The sequence below is a fragment of the Zalophus californianus genome, chromosome 3 (assembly GCF_009762305.2).
Source record: "Zalophus californianus isolate mZalCal1 chromosome 3, mZalCal1.pri.v2, whole genome shotgun sequence".
Taxonomy (NCBI): domain Eukaryota; kingdom Metazoa; phylum Chordata; class Mammalia; order Carnivora; family Otariidae; genus Zalophus; species Zalophus californianus.
Window position 1 is genome coordinate 114,983,344 of NC_045597.1, and position 11,166 is coordinate 114,994,509.

An 11,166-nucleotide genomic window follows, 5' to 3' on the forward strand; every position below is an offset into this window, starting at 1 on the left:
TTAATGAATTGACCCTCTTAGCAGTATATAATACTCATATTTGGGGCTCCTGGGCGGCTCAGTCAGTTAAGTGGCTGCCTTCGGCTCAGGTCATGATCCCGGGGTCCTGGGATCGAGCCCCACGTCCGGCTCCCTGCTCAGCGGAGAGCCTGCTTCTCCCGCTCCCTCTGCCTGCCACTCTGCCTGCTTGTGCTCTCTCTCTATCTCTCTGTCAAATAAATAAATAAAATCTTTAAAAAAAAAAATACTCATCTTTGTTTCTTGTAACAGTTTTTGACTTAAAGTCCATTTTATTTTCTGATATTTTCTGATATTTTTCAGATAGGTTTGATATAGCCAGCCAGCTCTCTTTTGGTTACCATTTGCTGAAATATTTTTTTTCCTTTCACTTTCAACCAATTTGTGTCTTTGAATCTAAAGTGAGTCTTTTGTAAATAGCATATAGCAGATTATATGTTTTAAAGCATTCTGCCAATCTCTGCCTTTTGATTGGTGTACAAGTGCTGGCAACCTGACTTCATCTCTGGCCCTCCATCTTGTTCTCCTCACTGGTGCACAGATGGTGCCCCTTTAGGTAACTACCCTGGGGCCTCACCACCATGTCCCTTACTCCATAAAAGCTGCAGATGAAGGTCCAGAGAAGGAGGCGGGAAATGGGCAAGGGATTGCTGCATAATACCGCCTGGAGCGTCTGCCCTCCAGACCACCCCTGGCAGGCAGTTACCCTGAACAAAACTGTGTAAGTGGTATGGAGAGGCTTGCTGCAATTTTCAGTATAAAAGTGCCTTCTCGGTCTGGAGGATACATTACTGACTCTCTTCACCTTCTAACAATTAGAGAGCTTAATCTATTTACATTTATAGTAGTTCCTGATAAGGAAGGCCTAACCTACACCATTTTTTTGTTTGTTTTCTGTATGTCTTACACCTTTTTCCCCTCCATTTTTTTCCATTACTGACTTCTTATGTGTATAACTGATTTTTTTGTAGCATACCATTTTGATTCCCTTTTCATTTATTTTTTGTGTATATATTTTTGAATATTGTCTTAGTGTTTACTGTGGGGGCTACAATTAACAACCTAAATTTTTAACAGTCTAGTTTGAATTGGTACCAACTTAGGTCCAACAGCATATAAGAACTCTGTTCCTGTAAGCTCCAACCTCCCCTCTTCTGTTGCCATAAACGACATCTTTATATGTGGTGTGCCCATTAAGATAGATTTGTAATTATTGTTTTATACATTTGTCTTTTAAATTCTGTAGGAAACAAAAAAAAGAGAGAGAGAGAGACTACAACAAAAAAGACATAGGACTAGCTTTTATATTTTCCCATGTAGGTACCTGAAGTTTTTTATTTCTTTGTATGGCTTTGAGTTACTATGTAGTGTCTTTTCATTTCGGCCTGGAAGGACTCCCTTTAGCATTTCTTGTAGGGCAGGTCTGCTAACAACATTATGGGAACATGCTATTCCCATAGCTTTTGTTTATCTGGGAATGTCTTAATTGCTCCATCTTTGACGGACAATTTTGTCAGATATGGAAGTCTTGGTTGACATTTTTTTCCTTTCAGCACTTTTCTCTGGCCTCCACAATTTCTGGTGATACATCTGCTATTGACTCACTGAGTATTCCTTGTATGTGACAAGTCACTTTTCTCTTGCCATTCTCAAGATTCCCTCTTTGTGTTTGCCTTTTGACAACTTGACTATGATGTTTCTTGTAATGGATCTTTTTGCATGTATCCTTCATGTAGTTCATTGAGCTTCCTGAATGTGTAGATTTGTATCTTTTATCAAATTTGGTAAGTTTTCAGCCATTATTTATCCAAATATTCTCTCTGTTTCTTCCTCTCTCCTCTCCTGCAATTCCCATTAAGTGCATGTTGGCATACTTTATGGTACTCCACATCTCTTAGGCTCTATTTGTTTATTTTTATTCTTTTTTCTTTCTGTTTTTCAGGCTGAATAATTTCAATGGGCTTATCTTAAGGTTTGTTGACTCTTCCACTTGCTCAAATCTGCGACTGAAGCCTTCTAGTGAGTTTTTCATTTTACTAACTGCACTTTTAGCTCCAGAACTTCTGTTTGGTTCCTTTTTATAATTTCTATCTCTTTATTGATATTCTCTTTTTGTTCAAATATTGTTGTCCTGGATTCCTTTAGCTCTTTGCCCGTGATTTCCTTTAGCAATTTGAGTATATTTAAGACAGTTTAAAAAAACAGTTAAATTTAAATCTTTGTCTAGTAAGTACAATGTCTTTACCTCCTCAGGGAGAGTTTCTGTTAATTCTATGAGTGGGATATATTTTCTTGTTCCTTTACATGCTTCATCATTTTTTGTTGAAAGCTACACTTTGAATTTTATAATGTGGTAACTCTGGAAATCAGAATTTTTTTTGCTCTCCTCAGAGAGGAGAAATTCTTTTCAAGTAAGGTTTGTTCTACTCCTTCTGGAACCAGGGACTAGAGTCCTATACTGGGAACATTTCTTGCTTGCCATAGGATGTAGCTGTTTGGTGACTTTTCTAAGCTATTTTTGTAAAGTCTGTATTCTTAGTCATGTATGGCCTCTGAAGTCTGTTTCTTTATCTTGTGTTCAATTAGTGTTTTAACAGAGATTTCCTTGAATGCCAGGAGCCCTACCCCTACCCCCAGGGAAAAACAAAACCAAGCAGAAAGAGGAGAGAATGAACAAATAAAAGAAAAAAATTATCTCCCAGTTTTTGCAATATACTCTGTGTTGGAGCATTTCCTAAATGTTTAGCCAGACCATTTACATCTCTGCTTTAAGCCTTCACTTCTTTGTGTTAACCAAGAGATCGGCCAGAGACAAAAGCTTAAAGTCTTCTCAGGTCTTTTCTGGCATGTGTTCTGCCCTGGGCATGTACGTGACTTTCCAAATTCCCAGTATGCAAGGGTCCTTTTGAATGCCCTTAATTTCCCAAAGAAACTCTCTCCCCAGGTTTTCCACCCCGGATTTTGGCCCTGTATTGTATACTTCAACCATAGTCATTTGCCCCACCTCAATGCTGGTAATCGATTTGCCTTACAATATTTTCAAGAAATGTCCACCACTTTTCCAACCTGAGCAAGTTACAGGTTAGGCAAAACAAAAACAAAGCACTTGTGTCAGTTCTTCAGACAGGTTAGACTAGACAAGCACAATTCTTTGCAAGTAAGGTTTGTTTTACTCCTTCTGGAACCAGGGACTAGAGTCCTACGTGGGAACATGACCTACAATCTTCAAGCCTATAGATATACCACAGAGGTGGCTGAGACAAGGGCAAATGAAAACATCACAAATCTTTTCTACCAATTTGAGGTTACATTTTTCTTTTTTTTTCTTTATTTCAGATATTTTTTATTTCTTCAAATTTATCAGGAGTGACTGAAATAAAAAAATATAATTGAGTCCGTCATCATGGAAATGGCTTTAAGAGAAAACTGGTCAGATGAATATTATTGCTTCCCATTTTCAACCAGTGGAATAGTTACCATTGATAAATAGACAGCCAACAGTCTGTCAAGAATGCTCAAGATATGTTATATAATACAACATGCCTGTTCACAGGGGCGGGGGGTGAAAGACTAGGAAATAACTTATGTGAACTTCTTGATTTCATCATACAAGACCAGCACAAAAGCACCACCCATGCCTCTGAGAACATTGGATCACGCCCCCTTGAAAAACGCTTTGTCTCCTTCATCACGAGCGACTTTCTTCCAGCAGTCTACTGTGCCTGTGCACGTGATGTCAGTTCCTTTGCGCCCTGACTGCATCATCATTCAGGGGTGAACAGTGTCAAACGGGTAGGACGTCAACCCGGCAACTGCTGTGACGGATTGGGTGATCATCTAGCTGATGAAGATGTGAGTATTCTTGGGATCTGGAAGCATCCCCTTTGTGGTGTCATAGATACCAAAGTAGGCAGCTCGGTAGATGATGATGCCCTGCACAGACACATTAAAGCCTTGGTACAAGCCCTTAATCCCATCAGATTTGTAGCTCTTAACCAGGAAGTCACAGAGGACTCTGAATTCCCTTTCAGCTCCAGCTTTGCCCACATTGGCTGCTAGCCGGGTATGGGCAAAATCAAGACGATACACAAAACACAAAGACGTGGCCCCAGCGGCACCACCTGATGCCAGATTCCCAGCAAAGTAGCGCCAAAACTGGGTTCTCTTGTCCACACCACACAGGAAGATCTGCTTGTATTTATCTTTGAAGGCGAAGTTGAGAGCCTGGGTGGGAAGTATCTGATGACATTGTCCAGGTTACCGTGCCAGAAGGACAGGACTCCCTGCTCCTTGGGGATGCGAACCACACAGTCTATAATGCCCTTGTATTGCTTATCTGCGGTGATTTGCTTGCTGGCATGCTGCACCTGCAGCAGCAGCTTGACCCGCTCAATGGGCGCTACCGCCGTCTTGGAGATGGCCGCGGCCACTCCACCCGCCAGGAAGTCCTTGGCGAAGGACACAGCGACATCCGTCATGAGGTTACCTTTTTCTTGATACAAGGTTCACTTGGATCCTGTAAATCTTTGCTTTCCAGAGTTAACAAAGTTGATTCTAAAATTTTTTGCTTAATTTTCTGATGTCTCTGTGGAGCCCTGGGTCCTTGGAGCTGCCTCCTCCACAATTCCCACTGACATGTGGCAGCTATACTTTTGCCCACCTCTTTATATATAATCTTCATCATTCACATTGTTTTGGGTACAACTCTTGCCACGGCATAGAGTTGTGTGTTGCTTTTAATAGTCATTTGAGCCCATTTCCATGTTTTGATATGAGAGATGTTTTGTCTCAGTTATTTTATATTACTTTATGTTTAATGTTTGTATGAACATTATGTGTGTGTATGCATATTTGTGTATATGTTCATTTCATTACGTGGTCTGCTTTCTTTGTTCATTTTTATTGTTGTGTTTCTCTTTGTGTTTAGGAAGCCTTCCATATCTTGTTCCCTTTGCATGCATATCTCTTTTTTTTAAAGATTTTATTTATTTATTTGACAGAGAGATAGAGATAGAGCACAAGTAGGCAGAGAGGCAGGCAGAGGGAGAGGGAGAAGCAGGCTCTCCGCTGAGCAGGGAGCCCGATGAGGGGATCGATCCCACGACCCCAGGATCATGACCCGAGCCGAAAGCAGATGCTTAACCAGCTGAGCCACCCAGGTGCCTCTGCATGCATATCTTTATGTAATACCCTTAGTTCTTTCTTTTTGGTTCCCTACTAGGAATAACAATTTAATTAGCTTGTGTCATCCTTGCCCTGCTGACCTTCTCTTCTGCAACACCCAGTTTAATCAGTAATACATTTCTTTGTTTTTACCTTTTTATACTAAAAACACTTAAGCTTACATTATTATAAATGACGTCTTTGTTCCCAGCTATTTCACATGAGACTGTCACTATGCTTATTTTACTCTCCACTTTAACTCCCATTTTTGCTAGTTTTATCATTTAAACATTGCTGGAATGTATAACGTTAACCCCTATTCCCACCTTTGTTTTAATTATTATAGTTTTTTAATACTTTTTAGTATTTCGTAGATTTAAGATAACATTTTCTAAGTAACCTTAGTTATTCTTGCAACTTTTCTTTCCATATGAATTTTAGAATCAGTTTCTTAGGTTCTAAGAAAAACTCTGTAAGCAAGTTGCTTGGAATTGTATTGAATCTTGGATAAATTGGCTGGAATTTACCCACATAAATCTTTGCATATTTGTTGTTAGTCTTACCACTAGGTATGGTTTTTGTTGCTATTGTAAATTACTTAGAAAACCATGATCTCTCCATGAATCTATTTCTTATTTTTTCCATAACATCAACAGATACCCTGACCTTCACTTGGTCTTCTTGCTCCTCTCTGCACTTGCCTCCAAGTGGTTACCTATGCCCTGTCCCTTCGGTGTAGCTCACACACTAAATGCCGCAGACACCATATGTCTCATCACACTGAACACTCGCCCTGTCAATGCTGGCCAGTCCTCACACTAACCAAGCTGTTTTTAGGGCCAGGTTATACTTTTCAGTCTCTTCTGATCCTCGTGTTTTAATAAGTGCCCTTGTTTTAGGCTGTGGTTTTGGTCTAGGCAGGTATTAATGGGACCCTGAGCTGGCAGTGGAGATGGGGTCAAGACATGAAACAATATTGAAGGAGAACTTCCAGCCCATGACAAATGGTGAAATGTAGGAAGCAAGGAAGGGAGAAGCGCTATGATTTTCCTCTTCCTTCAGACTCTTGGGGTTGTGTGCCAGAGGGCTTTTGCTTTCCACTTCATGCTATCAAGGTAGGAAGGCCAAAAACTCACTTCAGAAGTGAACACCGTCTCCCTCAATTCCCTGTCCTTCCCACAGCTCTCCAACTCCACCCTGTTCTGCACTGACAGTCCCAAAATCCCTTGGGTTCTCTGGCTGTTTGCTGCCTTCTAACAATGAGATCCTATGCCTGATACACTGTGGATGCCCCATGAATGTTATGTGACCAAATGAATGACGACTATTGCATGTTAATGTCTTTGTAACCTCTAGGACAGGTCAAGATGGTACAATTGTGCTCAAAACATATTTGGCACTAGTGTGGCTAATAAACCCATACATTAGAGCTGAATGTGTTGAATCGATGGCAGGCCAGGCTCTCTCTTGCCTCTAGGCCTTTGTGTGTGCAAATTTCTCAGCTAGAAAAATTTCTGCCCTCAGCCCCTCCTTGGGTTGCTAACATTTACACTCCTCGAGGAGACCTTCTCTGATGAGCCCCTTCTTTCCTTCCTTCCTTCCTAAGTTTATTTTATTTTTTTAGTAATCTCTATAGCCAATGTGGGGCTCAAACTCACAACCCATGAGATCAAGAGTTGCATGTTCTTTCTAACTGAGTCAGCAAGGAACCCTATTTTTTTTTTTTTAAGTAAGTTCTATAGCCCAACATCAGGCTTGAACTCATGACCCTGAGATCAAGAGTCACATGCTCTATGGACTGAGCCAGCCAGGTGCCCCACAACACTTGCACTTTAATCAGTAAACTCATCTGCTTCTAAGCTACTTGAGGACAGGGAGGGACCTCAAGTGCCTTGTAAGCAGTGCCTGGCACATATTAGGCACAAAAATATAACTTTTTGGACTGAATGAATTGGATTGCTTCCATCAAAGGGAAGAGAAAGCTGGTCCCTTTTTCAAAACAGTCCTTCTGAACCATGTAGAGTGTTCTCTTTCCTATCTTAAGAGAGCCCTCCACTAAGGGGTCCCACCCCCAGCTCACTAGAGGATGTGACCCAGGACTTCAGATGGCATATGCATGGAAACCAGTACTCCTCTCCCCTTAACAAAAAGGTGTGGGTGCAAATGGCTACCAGCTGTGGTACCTCATCCTCTGGAGCTATGCCAGTTTACCCTTTTATGCATGGCCCCACCCCTGCTGCCTAGACCGTCTGGGTTCCCATTAGTGAGCCTGGTGGCAGCTTTGCCTCTGCCCTTGACCCAGGGAGCCTTGGCCCTTTATATCCCCCACCGTCCAACCAACATCCTCCCCCGTTTGCTGAGCTTTCCTGCAGCTGACACAGGGCCAAGGCTCCTGGATCCATCCAGTGCCAGGAAACTTCTTGTACTAATTTATAACCACAATGCCCGAAAATTCTAACCTTGAGGATGTCTGTGAGTCATACACACCTCCCAGGGCTGGCAGCCACACAAGAACACCCAGGGTAGAGGGCTGCTTGGGAGCCGGCAGTCAGCACAGGGGGCACTAGGCCATTTGGAATCCTTCATCTCGTCCCTCCACTTGCCCTTCTTTGCTGTTCCTTGTCTCCACCAGACCTGGCCGTCCAGGGAATGGTCAGTCCAGAGCAGGAAAGAGGAGCTGGGGGTCTTGGGAGGACTTTGGCAGCCCTCATGGACTGCGGCCACCGGGAAATATTACAAATTGCTTCTGGGCCTTATGGCTGTTGCTGGGCTGCAGGCTCTAAGGTCATTTTCTCCCTCTCAAGAAATGACCTGGGCATGAATTTTTTTCAGCCATGTCAACATCTCCGGTTACCCCACCACTCTCTCCTAGATCCCGATGAGCGTATGCCAGTCCCCGGTAAGCAGAGCGGCAACCTCCAACAAGAGGAAGGCATGCTCCGTGTTTACCTTGTTAGCACCTGCCTCTCAGGACAGCCCAGTCTCTTCCTGCTATTTAGGACTTCGCTTCCAGTCACTGTTAAGTGCAGGGGCCAGCACTGTCTAACAAAAATGCAATGCAAACCACATCCGTAATTTTAAATTTCCTAGTAGCCACGTTTAAAAAATGTAAAAAGACACAGGTGGAATGAATTTTAGTAGTATATTTAACTTAACCCGAAGTATCCAAAATATTATAATTTTAACAGGAAATCAGTATAAAAATAATTGAGTCATTTTACACTCTAAGTTTCATGGGAGGGTATCTTATACGGCTTCAGTTCTTAATATTTATATTGATTAAAATTTAATAAAAATGTAAAATGCAGTTCTTAAGTTGCAACGGTCCCATTTCAAGGGCGCAACGGCCACGTGTAGCCGGGGCTGCCGTGAGGGGCGGCGCAAGCGTGGACAGTCGGGAACCGAGTGGTAGCTCAATTCAGCAGGCACGCTTTCGGGCTCTTAATTCAGTATCCCTGTGTATTAACCACATCTTTCCTTTTCTGCATTCTTCTGCTTTGACCCTGGAGGGACTGTCCCTCCCAATTCCCAAAGATAGCAGACAACTCACTCACTTGTAAGTATGCGTTTCACAGACAGTCCCAGCAATCCAGAGTCCACATCCGACCGCCTGTGTGGGGCTCTCGTACCCTGGGGCCACTACCCACCTGCCGTGATCACCTGCCGCCAGCCCAGACAACCGGGGAGTGCCCCAGGGCCCGCTGAAACGATTCTAACTAGACAATTCTAAGGCTGCTCACCCGGCCTCCCTGTTCCTTCTTGTGGAAACCACAAAAAAGGCTCCGGTTCATGTTTCCTCCACCCTCGGCCTCCTGACCAACCCCAGAGCTTCGGGCTGCGGACGCTGCGCTGCGGGGCGTGCTGCCCGTTTCTAACAAACCTGGAGTACATCAAGCTTCTTCCTTCGTGACCGTCATTTCCGTGTCTGCATGTCTCACCATTCCGTTTTAAACAAATCCCCGGTACCCCTAAACCACCCTATTCCTGGGCTCATCTTCCCTTTCAGCCACCTCCTGCCCAACCCTGGCATCCTCCTTCTTAACTTTTCTCTGTTCTGCGAATGAGGTTCCTGCTTGGTGAAGCTCCTATTTCCTGAGCAGTCCCCTCATGTATGGTTGGGCAGGTTGTCTACAGCAACCAATTAGGGCTGATATCCAGCCGTCACTGGGTTGGCGGGAGGAAGCCCCTTTCTCTATGCACTGGCAAAACTGTTCCTCCTTCCCACCATCCCTCCTTCCTAACTCCAACGCTTCACGGAGTCCTTCCTGATATGTTTGCAGACCTTGTGCCCCTGAAACAGAAGGTGGGGTCCTACTTGTGGAGCTGCTTTGTTATTGCACTGGAATGTATCCTTCTGCCACAAAGGCTGGCTGCAGGAAGGTGGCCTGAGCTGCCTGGGGCAGCAGTACGAAGGCAGAAAAGATACTCCTTTGCCTCCTCAGTCACTCGGCTTCTGCTTCTGGGCGGAGTTCTCACCTTCACCCACTCGACCCGCCTCCCACTGACACCAGAAAGGAAATGCTGACAAGGGTGTGAAGCAGGCCCTTTCTCACCTGCCTCCTGCCTGTAATTCAGTGGGGCTCAAGTTTCCAAGCATGATTCCTGAGAGTCTAGGCTAGATCACTTTTTCTCAAAATGAGGACTGTCAGAATCACTGGAGGGCTCAGGAAAACACAGATCACTGGGCTCCAGCCCCGGAGTTTCCCGCACAGTAGGTCTGGGACGGGACCCAGGAATCTGCATTTCTACCATGTTGTTCCCAGGCGATGTCGACGCCCTTGGCCCTGGGACCACACTTTGAAAACCACTGCTCTCGATTTTGTGCTTTAGGCATCAGCCACCACCTGAAGTGGTGGCCCTAGTGTCCACTCCTGAAACTTAGGTGTCCCTGTTTTGCAGAATATGGCACCTGAGCTCTCTGGGGAGAGATTTTGTCCTGAGGTGGATCATTTTGTTTTCCTTCAGCAAGTCTTACATATTCTCGCTGTGAAAGCTTGTGGGCCAGGAAAAAATATCCAATATTGTGTTGCACACGCTGTGTGTTTTTGACACCCAAGTGATGACGGTAATTTTCAAAGCTCCACAGAAGTATTACATTAAATTTCTCCTCTTGTTCACCCTCAGCTGAGTGACACTGAGGTTCTGATTCCAGAACAAATAAGGATTTTCTGGGCTTGTTGCTATGAGCTATAAACCTCACAGGGAGAAAAATCAAGATGGATCTTATTTTAGAGAAGCCTATCTCTTGCTGGCTCGCTCTCCTTTCCCACTTAACGAAGATGTTGGCTTTTCAGGAACCCCAGCTCAGCTTCCGAAAGCCATAGCAGCATAAGTAGGATGCTGAAAAGAAAAGCCGTATCCTCCTCCACTTGGTACCAGCTTCCCTTGGAGAGCGGGAAGCCTCATTAAATGACAGCAAGTTGAAAACTGTCGGCGAGAGAGGCAATTTGCATGCAACACTGAAACCCCTATGCACTCGTCATTTCCGACTTGTGACTGCCTGTCTATGAGGACACCTAGGAAGTTTCCCCAGATTGCTGCAGCCTCCAAAATTGGACCCGGTTTTGTGAGCTGATGTCTGGATATGCTGCCTCCTGGGGAGGAGGGGGTGGGGGAGAAAACAGATTTTAAAGCGCTCCTTAAATTGAAACCCAAATCCTCTCCAGTCTGCACAGTGAGAACTGCTTCAGCCAGGCGTGCTTTCTCTTTGCACAGCCCTTAAATGATGCGGAGAGATGGCCCCCGGGAAGCCCTGTCACTTAACTCTTTTTGCACTGGTGGGCAGGCCAATCTTCAGGAGCCAAGCTCTGCGTGGCAGCAGGGAACACAGGGCACGTTTGGAATCAGAGGCTCTGAACACTAGAGGCGCTTGGGGAGCTTTTAAAAAAATACCCATGCCTGAGCTCCTCCCCAGACCAATGAAATCAGCATCCCTGAGATTGGGGCCAGGGCATCAGTCAGTCATTTTTACCCCTCCGCCACTCA

At 44.4% G+C, this 11,166-nt stretch overlaps 1 pseudogene; it reads right to left on the reverse strand.

Annotated features, from left to right (window-relative positions):
• Nucleotides 1-3,600: 3,600 nt before the first annotated feature.
• On the reverse strand, nucleotides 3,601-4,500 carry LOC113920617 (annotated as a pseudogene).
• Between the last annotated feature and the right edge of the window lie 6,666 nt (nucleotides 4,501-11,166).